Source organism: Camelus ferus, chromosome 13, assembly GCF_009834535.1.
Source record: "Camelus ferus isolate YT-003-E chromosome 13, BCGSAC_Cfer_1.0, whole genome shotgun sequence".
In the NCBI taxonomy this organism is placed as follows: domain Eukaryota; kingdom Metazoa; phylum Chordata; class Mammalia; order Artiodactyla; family Camelidae; genus Camelus; species Camelus ferus.
The window spans coordinates 10679697-10700935 of record NC_045708.1 but is presented as its reverse complement, the minus strand read 5'-3'; the positions used below and the strand labels follow the sequence as shown (position 1 = coordinate 10700935).

Here is a 21239-nt window from a genome sequence, read left to right as displayed (position 1 = left end):
TTGAAATGGTATGTGCTAGGCCCCTTTGGCTCATGCCTTTGATTTTGTTTATTTTTTGGCATTTGGTGAAGCTTGTGTGTAACTTCTCTTAAAAATATAGAGAAATATTAAATATTAAATATCTCTATTTCAGGAAAGGACAGCTTTTTATGCCAAACTCTGGCACAGGAGGGAATTTAAAACAATAATAGCCTTTTCCTGGAAAAGATAAATGAGTTCCTTTAAATATGGGAAGTTCTTCAAAATATTTTTGGCAGTAGTTAAGCACTCCCACATGCTGTAATAGTCTTTTCCCCTCTGAGGCAAAACTCAGAAGTTCAGCACTTCAGAAATACTGGAGTTCAAAGAACAAATTCTTGCAGCCAATGGTATGTTTCTTAGAAAAATAGAAATACATCTATTAAAAAATGCTTCTGCTTCAATAAATAAAATAAAATAAAATTCTAAGCTCAAAAAAAAAAAAAAAAAAAAAAGCTTCTGAACAATCCAACATTTGTTTGTCCTGCCAGAGTAAAAACTGTCATCCCTAAAACAAGATTCTATCCTGACAGTTTTACAGATTACATGAAACCTGTAGGTTTATCTTTTTGGCATCACAGTTTAAATGGCCTGGTTAGACAATACAGCAAAAAGACTTCTTAAAGTCAATATTTTTATTTGCTTAACAAATAATTTTTGAGCCTCAACCTTGTTCCAGATCCTATTCCAGGTACTTAAGATACATTGCTGATTAAAACAAATCCCTGTAATCATGGAACTTACTGGGGAGGAGGCAGGGGGCTGGGGGTGGGGAGGAGAGAATGAATATAATATAAAGGAAAATAAAAAGAGCAGTAAGTACTTCAGGGAAATATAGAGAAGGATAAGAAAAAGGAAGCATGTTTTGTCATGTTAAGTAGGGTAATCAGGGTAGGCCTCATTAAGAAGGTATTTAAGACTTGAAGGAGCTAAAACAAATTTTTCTTCTGTATAGCAGCACAGGGAACTATATTCAATATCTTGTAATAACCTTTAATGAGAAAGAATATGAAAACGAATATATATATATGTATATGCATGACTGGGACATTGTACTGTACACCAGAAATTGACACATTGTAACTGTACTTCAATAACAATTTTTTTAATTAAAAAAAATTAAAAGGCACATATAATATTAAAAAAAAAAAAAACTTGAAGGAGCTAAGGGAGCAAACTCTGCGGATATCTAGGGAAAAGTCTCCAGGGAGAGGGCACAGCAAGTGCAAAGGCCATCAGTTAGGTGCATGACTGGCACATGAAAAATAGCAAGAAACCTAGTGTGGCTGAAACTATGAGCAAGAGGGAGAGTACAAGAGATGATGTACACCCAGGAGGAAGGAGAGTAGGAGGCAGATCTGTAGAACCTGGTAGGCCATAGGCTTTGGCTTTAACTTGGTGTGGAGGTGTTGCATGATATGACTTAGGTTTTGAGAAGTATTGAGAATAAGAGACCAAGGATAGAAGCAGGAGCCCAGAAGGAGGCTCTTTTCAGTAATCCAAATGAAAAATGGGAACTTCAATGACTAAGGGATCCTGGATACATTCAGAAGGTAAATTCAAGAGGACTTTTTGGTGGATTGAATATAGAGTTGATAAAAAGAGGAGTCAAGGATGAGCCTGAGGTTTTTAACCTGGACAACTAGGAAGATCAAGCTGCAATCAACTGAAATAGGGAACACTGGATAGAACTATTTTCCAGGCGAATATTAAGAGTTTGGTTTTGGACGTGTTCAATTTGAAGTATTTATTAGATAATTCAAGCAGAAACATTAGATAGGCTGTTCAATATGAGTAGTTCAGGAGGAAGTTCTGAAGACATGTATTATATCTGTAATACATAATCTCATGTGAGTATATCAGGGAGTTGTCAGCATATAAATGGCATTCAAAGTCTGAAACTGAATGACATCACTGAGGGAGTCAGTGTTGATGTAGAAGGAAAGACCCAGGAAAGCCCTGAGGCACTTCTCACTTAAGAGATCTCTGACGAAAGGAACTTGCAGAGCAACCTGAGTAGGAACAAACCAATTAGGTAGGAGGAAAACCAAGAGAGGAGCAGTGTCCCAGAAGTCAGGTGAAGAAAGTATTTGAAGGAGGCAATGATCCACTGTGGAATGCTGCTGAGAGGTTACGATGAGGCCTGAGAACTGACCCTTGGAGCAACCTGGAGGTCCTTGGTGATCTTGACACAAGCAGTTTTGGTGGAGCAGAGTGGGCAGAAGCTTGATTGGACTGGACTGAAGAAAACAAAATTAGTCTGAAGTCTAACCTTTGGAAAAGTACTACAGTAGACTTGGAGGGAAAGATGCCAGGGACTATGATGGTATAAAGTACCAAAAGTTTCAGAAAGTTCCTAGATCAGTGCTCAGAAACTCAAAACCTTTAATAAGCTTCTGGAAGAATGTAACAATTTGCTTCTAGCCTTGTATCTGTTACATAATGATACGAACAATACAGGATTTCTTTGAGAAACAATACTATCCTATAAAATCTGCAAATTCTGAATGTGGAACTTGTAAGAATTTGGTTAGTAGGACAAATAGTCTAGCAGAGAGATTTTCCTGGAATTTATTTATGCATCAGTGCTCACCAGTCGTCGGAGGCGATTCAGGGAGTCATGCAGTGGTTAGAGATGGAACAAAGCAGACTTTACCCTGGTTTCTCAAGCGTAAACTTCAATAATCACTGATGACTTCGCAGCTTTTCTTGGACTTCCTGTAAAAGTATTAGAGTAATGATAACAAACTGACTCCATCACAAAAAAATGGCAATGCCCTAGTAGTTAAGTGCCCAGAAGTTTCCTTTTAACAAGTTTTCTCTACCTGTCATATTGGAGCCTGCTCTTGTTCCACAAATCCCCCAAAACAGTTAACTAGTTTGGCTACATTCTTTATTTGAAAATGTATTTATCATCCTGGGTTCAAGTTCCACCTTCAGAGTCCTGTGCACTGATACAGACATTAACATTTTTAGCTTCAATTGTATTACCTTGTCATTCCTTATTGGAGCATGTAAAATGCAAAGTATTACATATATTTTATCCTGAAACATTTATACTTAATAATTGGTTGAAACAATCTTTATTTTGAAGTATTTATCAATTTGGATGAAGCCTAGCATATTATGTAGTTAAGTTTGTATCTTCTAATTACTCATGAAATATTGTTCCCTCCAGCTTAGAGAGAATAGTTTTCAACTGTTTCCCCTTGTACCAGGACACACTATACTTTTTATTTTTTATTTTGGGGGGAAGGTAATTACTTATTTATTTTTAGAGAAGGTGCTGGGGATTGAACCCAGGACCTTGTGTATGCAAAGCATGCACTCTACCACTTAAGCTATACCCTCCTCTCCAGGACACACTATACTTTTATCAGTTCATACTGGTAAGTGATTAACTGATTCATTTAGGGTTTAGGAAGCCTGTCTCCCTAAAATGGGATAGCAGTATTCCAGGGATTCTGATACATCTGCTTTGTGGGATTTTTCTCATACCTCCTGAGAATCACTGATGTGGAACTTAAAAGATAACTGAGGAACAAAAGACCACTTCCTTAACAAACCAGTTAGTTGACTTGAGATGTTTTTCTGACGGTATGAGCGCATCAGTTGCTGGTGTGGAGGCATATGTCATGAAAATTCAACTTCCTTGAGAGGTCCAAGAATACTATTTTTTTTTTTAATGGTTTGTATCTCATTTCTTACTTTGAAAAAGTATAGCATCCAATATATTGGAGAAATTGAAACTATTTGTACAACGATCATGCTGGAGGTTTCTAACCATTGGTTGTAATTCTGCCTTGCGAAGAAATAAAAACCAGTTTTGTTTTTTGGTGACCAGTTCCTCTGAATATTTGAGCTTACTTATCTGTGTGTGAAACATTCCTAGTTCATTTATAAGAAATACTTACTTGACTTAGAAATGAGAGAATGGGAGGAATTTGCTTTTGCTGCAAAAGGAGAGCAGAAAAATGGAGTGAAACCTGGTGAATGGTGAGAGGCTGGAGGAATGCAATTGAGAGACATTTGTTTTTAAGTGGAAGAAAATTACAATACTTTTTTTTTTAAACAACATTACTGATGCAGTAGAGAATTGCTATGTGTGGGAGAGAGGTGACTGCATATGTGAAGGAACTGGCTTTAGATGGGAGTATAAAATAGTTCATCTTGTGAAAGAACGGAAGCTGGAATGTCTGGGAGAAAATGCTGGTGAGTAGACGTGGTTGAGCAAGTCTATACAAGGAATACCACTAATGTACTAAGAGACAGAGTTGAGATAAGTAGGTTATTTGGGCTTTTTCAACTGAGGATGGGAATAATGATCCAGTACATCAGTCAAAGGGTTTTGGATTTACTCTCTATGCTCTTGGGCAAGTCACAAACATTTTTGTTGTTTGTGCTCTTGGTGCCTCTTATTTTCGACTGAATGGTCATTATCTAAAAGAGTGTCTGGCAAACAGGGGTCATTCAATAAATACTCATTGGATTAATTTTCAGAAATTAATCTATTAAATAACTATACTACATATGCTGTATCTACCCCACAGGGTTGTTCCAAAGACCCAGTAAAATGAGAGAATGGATGTAAGAGTGCTTTATAATCTGAGAAATGCTATTCAAATCTAAGATATTATGTTAGGAAGAGTTGGAGTTAAGTCCACAGAGTTTTTTACTCCTTAAATGAGAAACACGATATAAATATGGAAACAGAATCACTGTTAAGTTGGATTTTTTTCCCCTCTGAGGGATATACCAAGACCTAAAGGTTCTGTCTACTGGTTTGAAACTGAGAGATGGAATATAACATTATATAAAATAGGATTTGACCTTATAAACCATGAAACACTACAGAACAGGCAAAAATATACCAGGGTCAGAAAACCAAAACCATCTCAGTCAATTAGCTTTATGTGAATGTCATAAATTAAATTCCAAGTTACGTTTACAATACTGGGCACATGAGTGGTATAATACCTCTCTTTCTCTTTTCTTCTTTGTTTTGTTTTCTGGTAGATCATAATTTCCAACATAAATACAGTATTGGAGTTGTGGATTTACTTTTCTAGGTAACAGAATAAAGTTTTACATTTATAGATGTTTCTGCTGAGGATTTCTTAACATATCCCAAATACATTGGACTATTTTCATGGTAAGTTTGTATGGTCTTCCCATATATTAGAAGACTGTTTTGGACCAAAGTTCTGGACTAAAAATAAAATCAGAAAAAAAAAAAAATCCCATTCAGCGCATTTCCATTCTCTCGTCATTCTAAGGACTAAAGTAACTAATATACTAAATTGCTAGAGTTGGAAAGCAATTTCCTTTACTGCTGAAGTTTTATTCCTGGGAGAAGTCCTAATCTTTGGTCCTGATGGAATACCTGCATGGAGAGTCAGTCAACTCACGCCATGATTTTCAATTTTTCATCATTATCACTGGCGATTAGATATTACATAATTAACCGAGGTCATACAAGAGGATTCAGTGGAGCAATTTAGGATTAAATTTAGAAATTAGACATTAGGAACACACTGGGATTCCCATAAGTGTTTTTGAGTATTGCAGTATGGGGATGCTTAATTAGGCTACCAGCCTCGTTCCTGTGGTTACCCAGCACCCGGCCTTTTAGGATTACTTAGAAAAAAAATACTCAGTTCTCAGAAAATCTCAGAAGTTAAGCTCAGGCTGAGGAAAAAATATGCTGAGTAATACAACTTCTTGTAAAGACAGAAGTGCCATACGTGTTTTTCTAATTAGCCCCACCAGATTTATTCTAGGCATGATTATGAAGCTAATCTCTGGGGATTTATGCATTCTCAGTGAAATTTCCCTACACCATCTGATGTGCTAGTCCACCTGTACAGATTTCCAGTGGTCCAGTTCTGGGTCACACTGAAGGATTGTGCCACCTGGTCTTAACCTACTTTTTCCCCCTGCCACCTCAGTAAACAACAACCGTGGTGACACCCACAACACATATCTGCCCTCACAGTAACACCAGCCCATCTTCCATCTTGCACAGGGCGCCTTTTAATCTGAGGGATCTCAAAGCCCATTGCAAACATTAATTATACTTCATAAATACTTCATTGATACTAGGCTGCAAGCCTCACTAGCCACACTTTATGATTAGACATCCCCAAAATGAAGAGATGGAACCTCTTCATCAGCCCACTCAGAACGAAGACAAATCTGGGTCATGAGCACAGCTCCACTGCCTACTTAAAACTGTCCCTAAGGCTCTCAGAGAACTCATTTCCTCTCCATATTCCCCTATACTCAGAAAATAGGGTTTTGGGTTTTTTTTTTAATGCGTGGGTGCTTTTCTCTGAAATGCCTACCTTTTTTTCGCTGCCGATTTGGCTTCTGTTCTTTCACTTGTAGCTAGATATGGAGATGTTCTGTGTTTGAACTCACCTTTGGCAACTGGTCCAAAAAAAAATGAAAATGTCTTACATTTACACTAGTATGTATGCATGTCATCATCAAAAGCAATTCAGGCCTGGGGGGAGGCTTTATTATTTAATGTAATATACTCAAAATACTATTTCAACATGCAGTCAACATAAAAACTATTAATACTTTTTTTGCTATATTATACTTCAATATTCAGTGTGTATTTTTAAAAATAATTCTACTGAGGGGGGAGGGTGTAGCTCAAGTGGTAGAGCGCATGCTTAGCATGCATGGGGTCCTGGGTTCAATCCCCAGTACCTCCTCTAAAAATAAATAAACCTAATTACCTCCCCCCAAAATAAAAAATAATTAAGTAATACAATAATAAATAAGTAAAATCTTTTTTAAAATCTTTATTTTAAAAAAGCAATTCAGGTCCCTTTTGACCTGCTTTCTTTTTCCCTTTTATCCCCCCAAAGACAGAACAATGCACTGATTCTATTTTAGTTATCACTTGGATAAGAGGTTGCATTCTGGAGTCACCTTAGCCAGTGCTGCCCCCTCCAGGTTACAGACACAGCCGCCCCTACTAAAACCTAGGTTAGGCCTGTGTGTGAGACTCTTAGATAGGCAAATAAAAGGACTGAGCAGTCATTGTCATGATAAAGAGAAGCTTTTGCTTACCTGCTTTTTTTGTGATAGTGTAGCAAAAAGAACACTTAACAGGGCACCAGAGAGGACTCACTTCAGCCACTGGTGGTCTGTGTGATCTCAGGCCCATCATTTTCTCTCTTAGTGCCCTAGTTCCCTCCCACAGGACGGGAACTACTGGTCTAGTACAGGGGTCAGCCAGTTTTTTCTGTAAAAGGCCAACTAATACTATTTGGGACTTGGTGGACCATTTAGTTACTGTGGCAATTCTGTCATTGTAGCTCAAAAGCTGCCACAGACAAAAATGTAAGCAGACGAGTGTGGAGGTGTTTCACAGTAACTTTCTAACAGACGCTGAGCTTGGAGTTTCACATGATATTCACGTCATGAAGCGTTATTCTTTCAAAAAATTTTTTTAACCATTTAGAAATGTAGAAACCAGGGGGTAGGGTATAGCTCAAGTGGTAGAGCGCATGCCTGGCATGCACAAGGTCCTGAGTTCAATCCCCAGTACCTCCTCCAAAAATAAATAAATAAATAAATAATAAATAAATAAATAAACCTAATTACCCCCCTCCCCCAGCCAAAAAAAAAAGTAAAAAAATAAAAATGTAGAAACCATTTTTAGCTCCCAGGCTATAGGAAAAAACAAACAACAAACATAAAACAACAAAACAAAACAAAACAAAAACAGGCAATGAGTGAGATATGGCCCAGGACTGAAGTTTGGATAATCTGAGAGCTGTTCCAATACAATCTTCTACAATTTAAAAAGTTGACTTAACTATAGCTCTTTTTTATTTTTTTTCTTGGAGGATGACCTAGTACATGCTTATTCAATGGGATATGTGGGGCGTTAGAAGACATCTTGCCCCTGAAAAGATTTCTGCCAGCCTCACACTGGTCAACTCAAATATTAGCAGCTCTGCTTCTGGGGTTGCGCTGCCCAAGACCGTCCAAGCTACAGGTGGTACTGGGTACTTGAAATGTGGCTGGTCTACACTGAGTGTCCTATAAGTATAATGTGCATACCAGATCCTGAAGACTTAGAACTTAAACTATCTCATTAATATTTTATATACGGCATATGTTTTAAAAAATATTTTTGATATATTGAAATTTTTTTTGGTGGGAGGAGGTAATTAGGTTTACTGACTTATTTGCTTTTAGAGAAGGTACTGGGGATTGAACCCAGGACCTTGTGCATGCTAAGCATGCACTCTACCACTTAAGCTATACCCTCCTCCCAACATATGGAAATTTTTACATTAAAATTAACTTTATCTGTCTCTTTTTTAAAAAAATGTTTTTTGTCCAACTATTTTATTTTTATTTAATTTTTGGGAGGAGGTAATTTGGTTTATTTATTTACTTTTTTTTTTTTTACTTTTTTATTATTTTTATTTTTGGAGGGAGGTAATTAGGTTTTTCTTTTTTAAATTTACTTATGTTTTTTAATGGAGGTATGGAGGATTGAATCCAGGACCTCTTGCATGCTAAGCATACACTCTGTCACTGAGCTATACCCTCCCCCACTATCTGTCCCTTTTTAATTATTAAATGTGGGTACTAAAACATTTTAAATTACATGTTTGGCTCACATTATATTCTTACTGAAGAGCACTGCTCCAGAAGTTTACCTGTTTCATTGATTTAAGACTTGTCCCACATTCAAGGAGGGAGGGAAATAGCTCAGTAGTAGGGCTTAGTGTGCATTGTCCTGGGCTCAGTCCCCAGTACCTCCATTACACAAAAAAGAAAAAAGATTTGTCCCATACTCAAATGCAGTATGCTTGCATTTGCAAAAATACATTTAACTTTATCGTCATTGTGTGTGTCTGGAAATGGAAGGTGGGGAGTCAAGATATGACTAAATAAATAAAGTTGGGGTGAAATAAGGCAGAAACAAGCTTCTCCCCACTCAGCACTTTTTTAGAGTTCTGCCCCTAACATGCTGGGGTTCATGTGACAGTCTTCTTTAAGGAACAAGCACTCATTTGGAGGTCAGGATAAGTGGGTCTCAGCTTAGCCTGCAGCTCACTAGATCAAGCGTAAGCCATTTCACTAAGTTTCCTCCTCTGCAATATGAGGATAAAAACCGCCCTGCATACCTCACAGAACTAAGAGTGTGTGTGAGAGCTCGTGAGCTCCATGATGCCCCGACAGTGTCCAGAACGCAAGTGGCATTGACCTTTGTTGGATTAGCCACTCCAGCCTTCCACTGCCTAGCAGGTTGTACTCTTTCCTTCAACCAGTGTTGCTGCTGCCCCCTAACATCCCCACACCCCAACTTGCAGTTACAGACCAAGGACCCACCCTTGCTCGAGTGACAGCTAATCCAAGCCTTCCAACTTTAAGTGGCCCAAGTCACGTAGGCTGACTCACTAAACCATACCTATCAGCTCCAAGGAGTGCCTCGATGGGTTAAACCCACATACCTCATCCAGTTGAAAAACAGCCACCATTCCTTGCAACAGTAATTCAAGTACACAATGCTTAGTCCCACCTCTGGACTTTACCTTTGCTGTTTCCTCACCCGTCATGCTCTGTCCGGAGATTTGCACATGGCTCCTTGACATCAATCAGATCTCAGCTAGCACAGCCTGAGGCCCTTTGTGACCATCAGGAATGTTCCCACACCACTTGCCCCCATCTTTCCCTTGCATTATTCTTCTTTGTGCTTATCTCTACCTGCAATCTCGTTTACTTGTTTCTGTCTCCATCTCCTACTGGAATGTAAGTTTCAGAGCCTAGAAGAATGTCTGGCAATAGGCACTCAGTGAAATGAATCTCTCCAGCCTTCTCCCTCTCAGCTTAGCCACCTGCCAGAGCATCCATGCTCCAGCCAGACCAGTCTCAGTGCTACCCCAACGAATGATTGTGCCTTTCATGCTCCAGGGTTCCTCTGAGTGCCCTGTGATTACTTCTAGGACCATACAATGTGTTTTTGTTGTTGTTTTTTTTAATTTCTTTTTTATATATATTTTTATTTATTTATATTGGTGGGGGGAGGTAGTTAAATTTACTTATTTATTTTTAGAGGAGGTACTGGGGATTGTACCCAGTACCTGTTGTATGCTAAGCTTGAGCTATACCACTTGAGCTATACCCTCCCTCCTGTGTTTTTTTTTTTTAATTATCCATTTCTCAAACACTATATCAGAACAGTTCGGAAAAGCAGGAAATTGTCTAGGTAGTTCAAATAGAATGGATTTTATGTAGGCAACTGACTGTAAAAGGGTTGAGAGGGCTGGAGGAGCAGATAGAGGAAGGAGTCCAGAAGTCCCTCTGGTCATGATGTTGATGGGCCATCCTTGGGTCAGGTTTCCACTTACTCCAGTGGATCACTGCCCTGGAACAAAGAACAGCCTACCCTGTTGTGCACTGAACCAACCAGTGTCACCTTGAAGAGCTGGTCACTTGCCTGACACCAAGATAGTATTTCAGAATTTCTTTAGGACTGAAATTCTGATTTAGGTTTGTATCTGCCCCACAAATACACTTAGCAAATGGTTGCTCAATTGAATCCTCACCTTGGATAATATTGTCCATTACCACTTGCCACACAAATGTATTTTTCTCTTGCCTTTCTCCTTCCCAATCTGACTCACCTCTCCAGCTCCACCTCCAGATTCACCTCCAAGAACGTATCCCTCTCCAGCCCCCAATGGTCTCTGAGGTCTTACAGCATTTTCTTTGTTGTCACTCATTTTGGCCTTTTTTCTACACACAGTCATGCTCTTCATGTCTTGTCTCCCTAACTAGATCATACAGTCCAGAGGGCAGGAACTCTTCCATGTAGAACTTTCCAGTTGGAAGAGATCTTAGTGTCTATCTGGTCCAACCTCTCACCTAACGTCGGAATCCCCTGCCGACATCTCTGACAACTTCTGGTTAGGTCTCTTGAAGACCTCCGGTTCCGGGGTCCTTCTTACTTAAAGAAGTCTGGCTGGACGTAGGAATATAAGAAGATGTTAAATACAGTGTTGCTGAACTCATGCTGCTTCTCTTACCACTGAGTCAGCCTTTGGCTGGATGGGGAATGCAGAAGAGGAAGGACACTCAGGAATGAACAACTTTTTGGCTCAAAGTGTTGGGAAATGCTTCCAACAAGCTTTTGTCCAGGCTGTGATTCATGTGCTGGGATTCAGCTCTTACCCCATGTTATTAGGGTAAGTGAATTACAAAACTTACACTCAGATCTCTCCTTTTTCTTGATTAGGAAAGACCACGGAGAGTAATCACTCAGGATGACATTCATGCTGAGGGCTAGACAGACGTCTCTTCCATAGAACTAACCTTCGGCAGGAGCTCTGCAGCTTACAAAGCCCTTTCCAATACCTCAGCTCACTGGAACTTTTTGACAGAGGCAGTATTATCCTAACATTATAAAGGAGGAAACTGGGACTCAAATTAAGTGCTGAGGGTGGCAGAGTTAGTGTGCAAACTCAGGTCTTCGGGGTTCAAAAAGTCTAGTGGTCTGTGTGTTTTCCCTAAGATAGACAGTTGTTCATCTAAAAACACCTGCCACTCTAGGTAGAGCTCACTCTGGTGCAAGGGTGGAATTTGGCCCTGGAGAAAGAATCAGGGTCAACAGCTAAGTATGGATGCAGATTCCTCAGACGCCCGGAGTCCCAGACAAATGGCAGGGCCCAACCGAAGACGTCTCTAATCTTCCAGTCTCCCTCTGTAATTAGAGAATTAAATACATTCCTCAAATTCCCCTGGCCCAATGCTGTGAAATGTTAGCCTCTGTGCCAGGACTGGCCTTGGTGTCTAACAGGTGTTGCTTCCTGGGTAACAAGATTTCAGAGGCTCTTTGACGATGCTCCTGGCCTCCCCCCGCCCCCCACTGCAGTGGCTACCTCAAACTGAAATGTCACTGCTGGAGCTTCTCTTCTTTTGCCTTCAGTGTGATCCCTGTTAAGTTCTAAAACACCTTGGGAGTGATATCATTTTAACACCATTAGCAATCACAAATCTGGGTGAATGAGTTGCAGGGTTTTTCCTGAGGGTAGTGTAGGTTGTTTTTTCATGGAAAAATAAAACATATTACACAAGCAATAACTATTCATTGCAGAAAGGTAAGCCTCACTGATAGAACAGGTAGAGGAGCCCCAGAGCAGATCTGTACCAATACAGAAACTCTTCTAAAGGAAAGGCCAGGGCAGGGGTTCCTCCTACCTTGGTCTTGGGGCAGAACACCTGAGCACCTGTCCTTTTTTTTATTACTAGCTTTATAAGGATGTCCATACAAACAGATATATGTATAGGAAAGTACACAAATTGTATGTATACAACTTGATACGTTTTCATAGATATATTGATTAAGAAGGTATGCACTTAACATAAAAATTATTTTTAAATGAGAATAACAATAAAAAGAAAGGACTGTTGAACACAAAATTTGAGATAGTGATTTTCCCTGGTTGAGGACTCAGGGAATGGGACAGAGAAAGACAAATTATCAGTAATGTTCTAATCCCTAAATTCAGCAGCAAGTTTACAGTTTATTATGCTTCCTGATGTGTGTTACATATATTCTTTTGTACCTCCTAAAATCAACTTAAGGTCCTATGGTCTAGGGGCACTCTGCTTAAAGACAAATTAACCCTGCATATTTCAAATACTCCCAGGAGTGTTCCAGTAACTGATCATCTCAACTCATCCAAAAACAAAACAGAACTTTCTATGAAGAAAGGAAAAAGGAAAGTATATGATACATTGTAAAACAATTCAACGTAAAGATGTTATTTTTATCTTTTTTTTACGGATTGCAAATATAATGTATAATACGTAACATTTAAGCACTATATAAATACAAAGCAGAAAAAAAATCTTCCCAGAGATTACCACCCATCAACAATACGGTGTGTATTCCTCAACTTTTTCTATAGGTAGGAATATTATTATTGATTTTTGCAAAAATGGGATCATTTTAGGGGGGAGGGTATAGGTCAAGTGGTAGAGCTCATGCTTAGCCTGCATGAGGTCCTGGGTTCAATCCCCAGTATCTCTGATAAAAAAATAATAATAATAAATAAACCTAATTCCACCCCTCCAATTTTTTAAAACGGGATTATTCTAGAGAAACTCTTCTGAAACTTGCTTTTTCAATCAGTAATAGTCTTTTGAACAGCCTTTTCCCTCATCATGTTGTTCAGAGAGAAGAGCGGATGGAGGTGGAAAATGCTTTCCCCTTTCTCCCCACAGATCCCCACCACACTCATCTCCCAAAATCCAGCTCAGATACGACCTCCGTGAATTCATAGAACGCCAGGGTCGGGGGACCCCACTAATCTGCTAATCTGCCCTGGGAGCCATTATGCCTTATGGAATTCAGTCTTTCTTATAATTAAATCCCATTGTGTGTCTGCACTTGATTTCACATAAATGAGGATATCATATATCCACTCATTTCACCAAAATTTAGGAGTTATTAACCACTATATATAAAACAGATTAAAAAAACCAAGTTTCTCCTGTATAGCACAGGGAACTATATTCAATACCTCGTAGTAACCTATAATGAAAAAGAATATGGAAAACGACTGAAACATTATGCTGTACACCAAAAATTGACGCATCGTGATTGACTATACTTCAATTAAAAAAAAATGTGTGGAGTGCCTACCATGTGACAGTCAGTGGTGAAGTGGATGGAGAAGATCTCTGTTTTGTGACACATATTCTAAAAGGGGGCATTTGGCAAATTAGGAAATAAGTAATAATATTTCTGGGTTTTTTTGTTTGTTTGGGTCTTTTTTTGGGGGGGTAATTAGACTGAATTTATTTTTAGAGGAGGTACTGGGGATTGAACCCAGGACGTTGTGTGTGCTAAGCATGTGGTCTACCACTTGAGCCATATGCCCTCCCCCTTGACTATTTCTGATAGAGGTAAGCGTGGGGATGAAAACAAACCATGTGTGTGATGTGACGGAGCGATCACACAGGGGTAGGCACTGAACATTACCTACTGTGGCCGATACTCACAGGCGGGAGTGAAAGAAGACAACATACCAGACAATTTTGTGTCCCATTACCAGGCCATGCAGCCTGTGGCAAGAATGTATTTATAATTCCCATCATCTTGTGGCTGCATAATTGCATTGTGATTTGTCTATGTCTTAAAAAGAATTTGTTTAATGTAAACATCTAAAATGTACTATAATTTAAGAGTATGAACATTTTATTTCTTAAGTTGTTTTAACCACTGTATGTATTTATTTACCTTTTCAGTGGAGGTACTGGGGATTGAATCCAGGACCTCACTCATGCTAAGCATACACTCTACCCCCCAAACTTGTAATTATACACTGTCAACTCCTTGAAGGCAAGAAGTCCTAATGTTCTCTCCACAGCTGCGTTAACATTTGTTGGGGAGATCATTACCAAGAAGTTCACCACCATGCCTTCTAGCCTGTGTGGGATAATGAGGCCGGTAAATCGCCCAAGAGAGAGAGCCAGATTTGGGACTGACTTATTTCTCCAGATTGCTCCGAGAACACAGCCCAGCTCTCCCTTATCCAGTGGTTTTGGTTATCCTCTCCTGAGTGTGTGATCAGTGTGGGTTGGTAGTCCATGAAGCCTGAGCCAGAGAGAGACCCCACCTTCTAGAGACAAGCCTGGATGTTGGGAGGTGATGGACTGATTCAAGGGACAAGCCCCTGGCATCAGCAGGGCTTCTGACGTTGGTCCTTAAGGAGACAGCAGAGAATGGGGCATTTGGTCTCTAAAGCAGATCACCTATTTCCCACTTGTGGTCACAGTTGCCAGACACTGTTTCCACCGTTCACATGATGTGTGGGAGAAGAAAAGACAAACCAGGCTTAGCAGGTGTACTGGCACCCGGACTGTGGGCCAGAGGGGAGCCTACACGTCACCCTCTTGTTTGTTTTTGTTTCAATTACTCAAGTGCGTGTTTGTCTTAGTCCATTTGGGCTGCCATGATGAAATATCATAGCCTGAGTGGCTTATAAACAACAGAAATTTATTTTCTCACAGTTCTGGAGACTGGGAAGTCCAAGGTCAAGGCACTGGCGTATTTGGTATCTGGTTAGGGACGTTTCTGGGGCCTCTCATAAGGGCACTAGTCCCATTCACCAGGGCTCTGACCTCATGACCTAATCACCTCCCCAAAGGCCCCACCTCTTAATATTAATCATCTTGGGGGTTAGGATTTCAACACATGAATTTGGGGGGAACATAAACATTCAGCCCATTACAATGTTCATTGTAAAAAGTTAAAGCAATATGTATTTTAAAGTAAGCAAATGATAATTTTCAAATTTTTTGCCACTATAAATTATGCTGGAATAAACATCCTTATAAACATCCTTTTCTATTCATGCTTGCATACGTAGAAAGAAGTTTGGGTGATTATTCTTTTAAAATGGTTTATTTTTATTACTCCTAAAGAAATTCATGGTAATAGTAAAAAAGTCAGAATGAAACAATGGAAGAGGAGACTCACCCACACTTCAATCCCAGTTCCAATCCCCAAGTAATTAATATGTGATCTTACAGACGTTTCTCTACCTGCATTCAAACATTTTTTTTAACAGAAATGGAATCATCCTACGCAGAACATTCTGCAACTTGCTTTTTTACTTGCTGCCTCAAAATGTTTAGGTTCATTCATTCAACAAATATTTGTTGAACCCCTGCTGTGTGCGTAGAAGTTAGGGACCCAGCAATGTTCGAGTCATCAAAGAATTTACATTCTAGAAGATTGGATAGACATGACAGGAAACAAACGAGAAGTAGTAATGAAAGCCAAGAAAGAAATGACAGGTGATAGAAGTTAACAGGAAGTCAGTTTCTACGGTTTTATGTCATCTTTCAGCAATTCCATGGTGTGCAATGGAGTTTCTAGCTTCTGTTATAAATGCTGCAGCACGGAACATCTTTGTCACATAAATTTGCATGTCTGTAGGAGCAGATCCTAGGGTTTAGATATCTTAAACCTCTTTTCTACCTAGGGCCAGCAACTGTTTCCATATCCAAGGCTGAAAGGCGAGTCCAGTGAACCATCAGGATGTGGGAGACCACGGGTAGCGGGGAGTGGGCGCTGAGTTTGGAGTCAGACTGCAGAACGAGCCATAGTGCTGCCATTTGCCTGGTCACCATTTGCAAAGTGGGGATGACCTTCTAATCTTACTGTAAGGACGAAATATTATTGCTTCCTCTCACTCTCTTCCTGGAACAGGCAAATATATTTTGTTTTTTCACTCATCTACTCATCCAACAATTGTAAGAAATCCAACCAACTACACCCAACAAGGATAAATTTCCCTAATGCATGGTGGCAGAACTGTCAAGTGCCATTTCATTCCCTTGTGTAGGAGCGAAAGAGCCTTGCTATTTACATCATGGTTTGGGCACCAGCTGCATTGACGTCACCTGGGAGCTCATTAGAATTGCAGGATCTCAGGAGCCCACTTCAGTATTTGCATATTCACAAGATCCCCACCTAGGAATTTTTTCCCCCACCTCCCAGGATTTCTTATGCACATTTTAGTTTGAGAAGCCTTGGTTTTGAGTAGAAGATAAATGGCAGGTAGAGTTAAATATCTCTTTATCTCAACTAGGAATTGAAGAGGGAGTGACCTAAAACATTCTTCTGGGTTCAGTTTGGCCTTGTTGCATGGACTACGAACATCATGTTATTTATTCTTTCGGGGAGAGAACTCAAAAAACCAGATCATTTCCTTAATCCTATTTCTCTAACCAGGTGTGGAAACCCAGCCCGTCTCAAGACCTTGAGCTCTTAGGGTTGGAAGGGCCCTGAAAAATCTTCATTCCAGCTCAGTCCTCTGCCCCACCCCATTTCACAGGCCAGGCCGAGAAGGGCGGGTGGCAATTTGCTCAGAATCACACACCAACCGGTGGTGGCCTCAGTCTCGGCTCCCAACCCATCCTTACCTCTTCCCTATCTCAAATTTTGATCCATTATTTTTTTTTCTATGGATTCAGCTCATCTTTGTAGAAAAAAAAATTTTAATTGGTTTCCTGAAAAGGAATTATGTGCTTATTGTAAAGAATTCAAACGATGTAAAAATTGTCCCAACAATTCCACTCCTAGGTATATACCCAAGGGAAATGAAAACATATGTCTACATAAAAACCTGTACATGAACATTTATGGCAGCATTGTTCACAATAGCCAAAAACTGCAAACAACCTAAGTGCCCATCATCAACTAATGAATGGGTAAACAAAATGTGTATTCATGCAATGGACTATTACTCAATTAAAAAAAAGGAATAGTGTTGGTACAAGCTAAACATGGATGAACCTTGAAAACATGCTAAGTGAAAGAAGCCAGACACAAAAGACCATGTATTGATTCCATTCATGGAAACATACAAAATAGGCAAACCCATGGGAATTGGATTAGTGATTGTCAGGGGCTGAGGGGATGGGGAAATGGAATATGGGGTTTCTTTTTGGGGTTATCAAATGTTCTGAAATTAGATAGTAGTGATGGCTGTACAATTCTGTGAATATACCAAAAACGACTGTTAAAAAAAACTTTATAAGGCTGAATTTTGTAGTATGTATATTATAGCTCAAGAAAGTGGTTATTAAAATAACAAGGCAGAAGGAGGGAAGTCAAATATCCTTTAAGTCACGGCACCCCAGGCTGCCTCAAGTGCCCACTCATTCACTCCATTAATGTTCACAGAGGAACTGTCCCCTGAAGCCTGTGGGCTGAGGATACAATGTGGAGCAAACAGCTCACTTCCTGAGAGCAACAGTCACCCCAAGGTTCAGAGCCCCATGACCAGGGCCGGCACTGCCCCCGTAATTTCCACTGACAGACCTCTGCCCCTCACCTACGTCCTTCCCTCTAGGGCCCCAACCCCATCCATTCCGGGCTCACGCCCTGCCCACTGTCCCTCAGCCCTTTTCATCCCTGCCCTCCCTACCCGGGGGCTCTACAACCTTCCCACTCTTGGGGAAGCCCGGACACTAGCCAAACCCAGCTCTCTGCCCCTCTGCACCTGCGCCTGGGCACCTGGATGTGGCTGGAGGAAGACAAGCCACCTTGCCAGCCGTCCCACTTTAAATCCGCAGCCTGAGTCCTGAGTGGGCCCTAGGTGCTGTCTGGATGTCACAGCCATCCCGTCCCCCTGACTGTGGGAGTCTCTTCCCTCTGTGAAATGGAGACACTAACATTTCCGCCTCCTGGGGCTGTTGGCTGCGTTAGCACCTGGCACATAGTAGGCCCTTAGTGCATCCACTGGGGTCCTTATCTCTGGTCCTCCGTCCAGGGGCTCCCTGCTGGCCTGACCACCAAGGAGAGCCTCCCTGCTGCCACTGTTCTGTTCTGCTGGCTGGGCAACCTTGGGTTCTTTGCCATCTCGGATCATGCCCCAGAGGGAGGCGGGTGGGGACGCGGCACAGGGCAGAGAGGAGCGGGGCTGGGCTCAGCCGTGCGAGAGGGAAGGTTACAACTTCCTGCCGCCAGTGTCCACGTGACGGGGCGAGCTTGGGTCAGACCCTGGGCCAAAATGGAAACTTACCAGGGCCTCAGAAAGGGTGTGTGGAGGAGTTGGAGGTGCAGACGGCGGGCACCCCAGTCTGGGCCCGCGAGGAGGAGGGCCGCACCCAGGAATCCAGGCTGCGCCTCCCTCCGGAGAGCTGAGATCAAAGCCCGGAGGAAGGAGGAAGTGTGAGCCTGGCTCCCCAGTGACTCACTTCATCCTTGGGGCAAGTCAGCTCTCACCCCTGCAGGAAGCCTGCCGCCCCCGCCACCCCCACGCCGCCCCCCGCCGGCCCCGCCCCCCTCAGGGGATCATCTGCCCCGGGTGGGCCTATTCACAGCGCTGACCCAATTTGCCTGCCCACACCCTTCATTCCTCCACCTCAGGTGTTTGCAGACACCTGCCTGGGTCCATGGGCAGGTCTTAGAAGATAATAGAGACAGTGGGAGGGGCGGGAAAAACCCTGCTCTGGGAGTCAGGACACCTGGGCGTGGCACCACCCGGCTGTGTGAGTCTGGGCAGACTCACACTCTCTCTGGGCTCCAGTCTCCACTTTTGTGAGAATGGGAAGCTGCACTCAATGTCGTTGGGTTCCTGGGCTCTGGAATTCTACCCGGGCTTGGGCTTGCTCCAACTGGCCATTCCCCTCAAGGACAAAGTCCCATCCTCTCCACACAGCCCAAGAGGCCCTTGAAGGTTTGGGCCTGCCTTTGGTTGAACCTCATCCCTGCCCTTTCCCGCACCCCCAGCCACACCCAGCTGCCTAGCTCAGAAAGCAGGCGTCTGGAATGCTCTGGAACAGCACCTGGGTGGCCGAGCCCCACTCGTCCCACAGTGGACATCCCTCTCTCTGACTTTCTCCTCCTGACCTTCTGGTTGTGTGCGTCCCTCGGCAAAGGCTGTCTGTTTTCTCTCTTCTTCATTAAACTGAGTTCTGCAGCCAGCACACAGAAGGGGTTCAAATATTTTATGAATGAATGAATGAATGAATGAACAAATGAATGAAGTGGAACTCCAGGCAGCTGGAGCCTTTGTGTCCTTCGCATGGCGTTTCTTGGCACAGCCCCCCAGAGCTCTGCCCTGCCCAGGGTTGGGGTGCTGGTGGAGCTTGTAGCTTTTCAGGGGAGGTTCCAGCTGGGCTCAGCCAGGCCACAGTCCCAAGCTGCCTGGCCCATGACTCACAGGCCCCAAACAAAGTTTTCATAACCCTCCCTGGCGGTTCTGAATCTGCCTTCTGATTAGGCCTTCAGGCTAATACCTCTCAGGTTTCTCTCCTGCTCCACCCAGTCTCTCCGTCTGAATTTTAAATTTGCAAGATCCTCACTGGTTTTAAAGGACCAGCTCAAGATTCCTGAGTTGTGTTGTATTTTCCTTCCCAGGGAATCCTTGTCCTGTTTACGGAAAGGAAAAAAAAATTGCCACCCACACTGACTAAAAGTCACCTTGATTCTCTGAGACCCCCTCACCACCCACCCCTCGTTTGATAACTGTCTCCAGGTTGGGGCACTTCCCCCACCCACCCCAGGACTCCCAGGCCAACCAGAGTTGGCAAATGCCAGCCCCTAAGCTTTGTTTACACTGCCTGCCTGGCCACAGCCATTTGGGGCCACTGGGGGATCGCTCTGGTCCTGGGAACAATCAGAAAATCACATAAATTAGGTGGGGTCCCCCTCCTCGCCTTCCCTGCCCTCTCCCCCATCAGTGGATCCCCTCCCCTCTTCCCAGACACCTCCCCTCCTCCCAGACACCTCCCCTCCTCCCAGCCAAACATCCCAGCTCACAGGAAAGCTCTCATCCTTGTGTCCTTGGGTCAATGATGGGCAGTGCCTTTCAGAGCCCAAGGCTTCTCTCCTTTGTCTGGTCACTTTTTAAAAATAATACACTCAATTTTGGAATAATTTTAGATTTGCAGAAGTGTTGCAGAAAATCACACAGAGAGTTACCCTGCACCCTTCACCAGTTTCCTTTTTGATAACATCTCACATAACTACAGCATGCTGGTCCAAACGAGGAAACCAACAGTGGTACAAAACTATTCACTAAACTTCAAACTTTAACCAATTCCACCAGTTTTTCCACTAATATCCTTTTTCCATTCCAGGCTCCAGTCCAAAGAACCACACTGCATTTAGTCATATGCTATTTGTGATGATGAAAGTATAATTATCTCTGTTTTACAGATGAAGGAAAAAGAGATTGGAGAAGTGAGTGACTGACTAGGAGGTGAAAGGCGTGGAGGAAAGGCAGGAGGTCCTGGCATTAAGAGCCCGATCCACTCCTGGCATGAGCCTTAGTTTCCTTGTCTGAAGGATGGATCATAAGTAATTATTTCATGGGAGTGAGGACTAAATGAGGTCACGTCTATGGGCATCCCCTGCCCATGAGATGGTAGCAGTTGTTACTACCACTAATGTCAGCTTATCGTTGCTGAGAAGGCCTGATTTCCTCAACTCCAAGTTCCTGTTACGGGTTATGTCTACAGGAAGCCCTGCCCCTCACCCTCTGGGCACCTTTGCTGGGGAAGAGGACAGGCCCTTCCAACCTTGCTTTGACCAGGTCCTAAAGATGGAGAGTTTAGAAATCCTGGGGTGTGGTCCCACTGTGGCCGCTGGCTGGGCCTGGCATCTCCTTGAGCCTCAGCTTCCTTAGGAGTAAGATGGGGATGTGGGAGAAGGACCAGGT

General features: G+C 42.2%; 1 long non-coding RNA gene across 1 annotated transcript; it reads right to left on the bottom strand.

Annotated features, from left to right (window-relative positions):
* Positions 1 to 1068: 1068 nt before the first annotated feature.
* LOC116668265 lies at positions 1069 to 18800 on the bottom strand. The gene is made up of 3 exons (XR_004325360.1): positions 18597 to 18800; positions 2612 to 2736; positions 1069 to 2258 (listed from the first exon to the last, which is right to left on the bottom strand). It is a non-coding gene; the product is annotated as an uncharacterized LOC116668265 (long non-coding RNA).
* Between the last annotated feature and the right edge of the window lie 2439 nt (positions 18801 to 21239).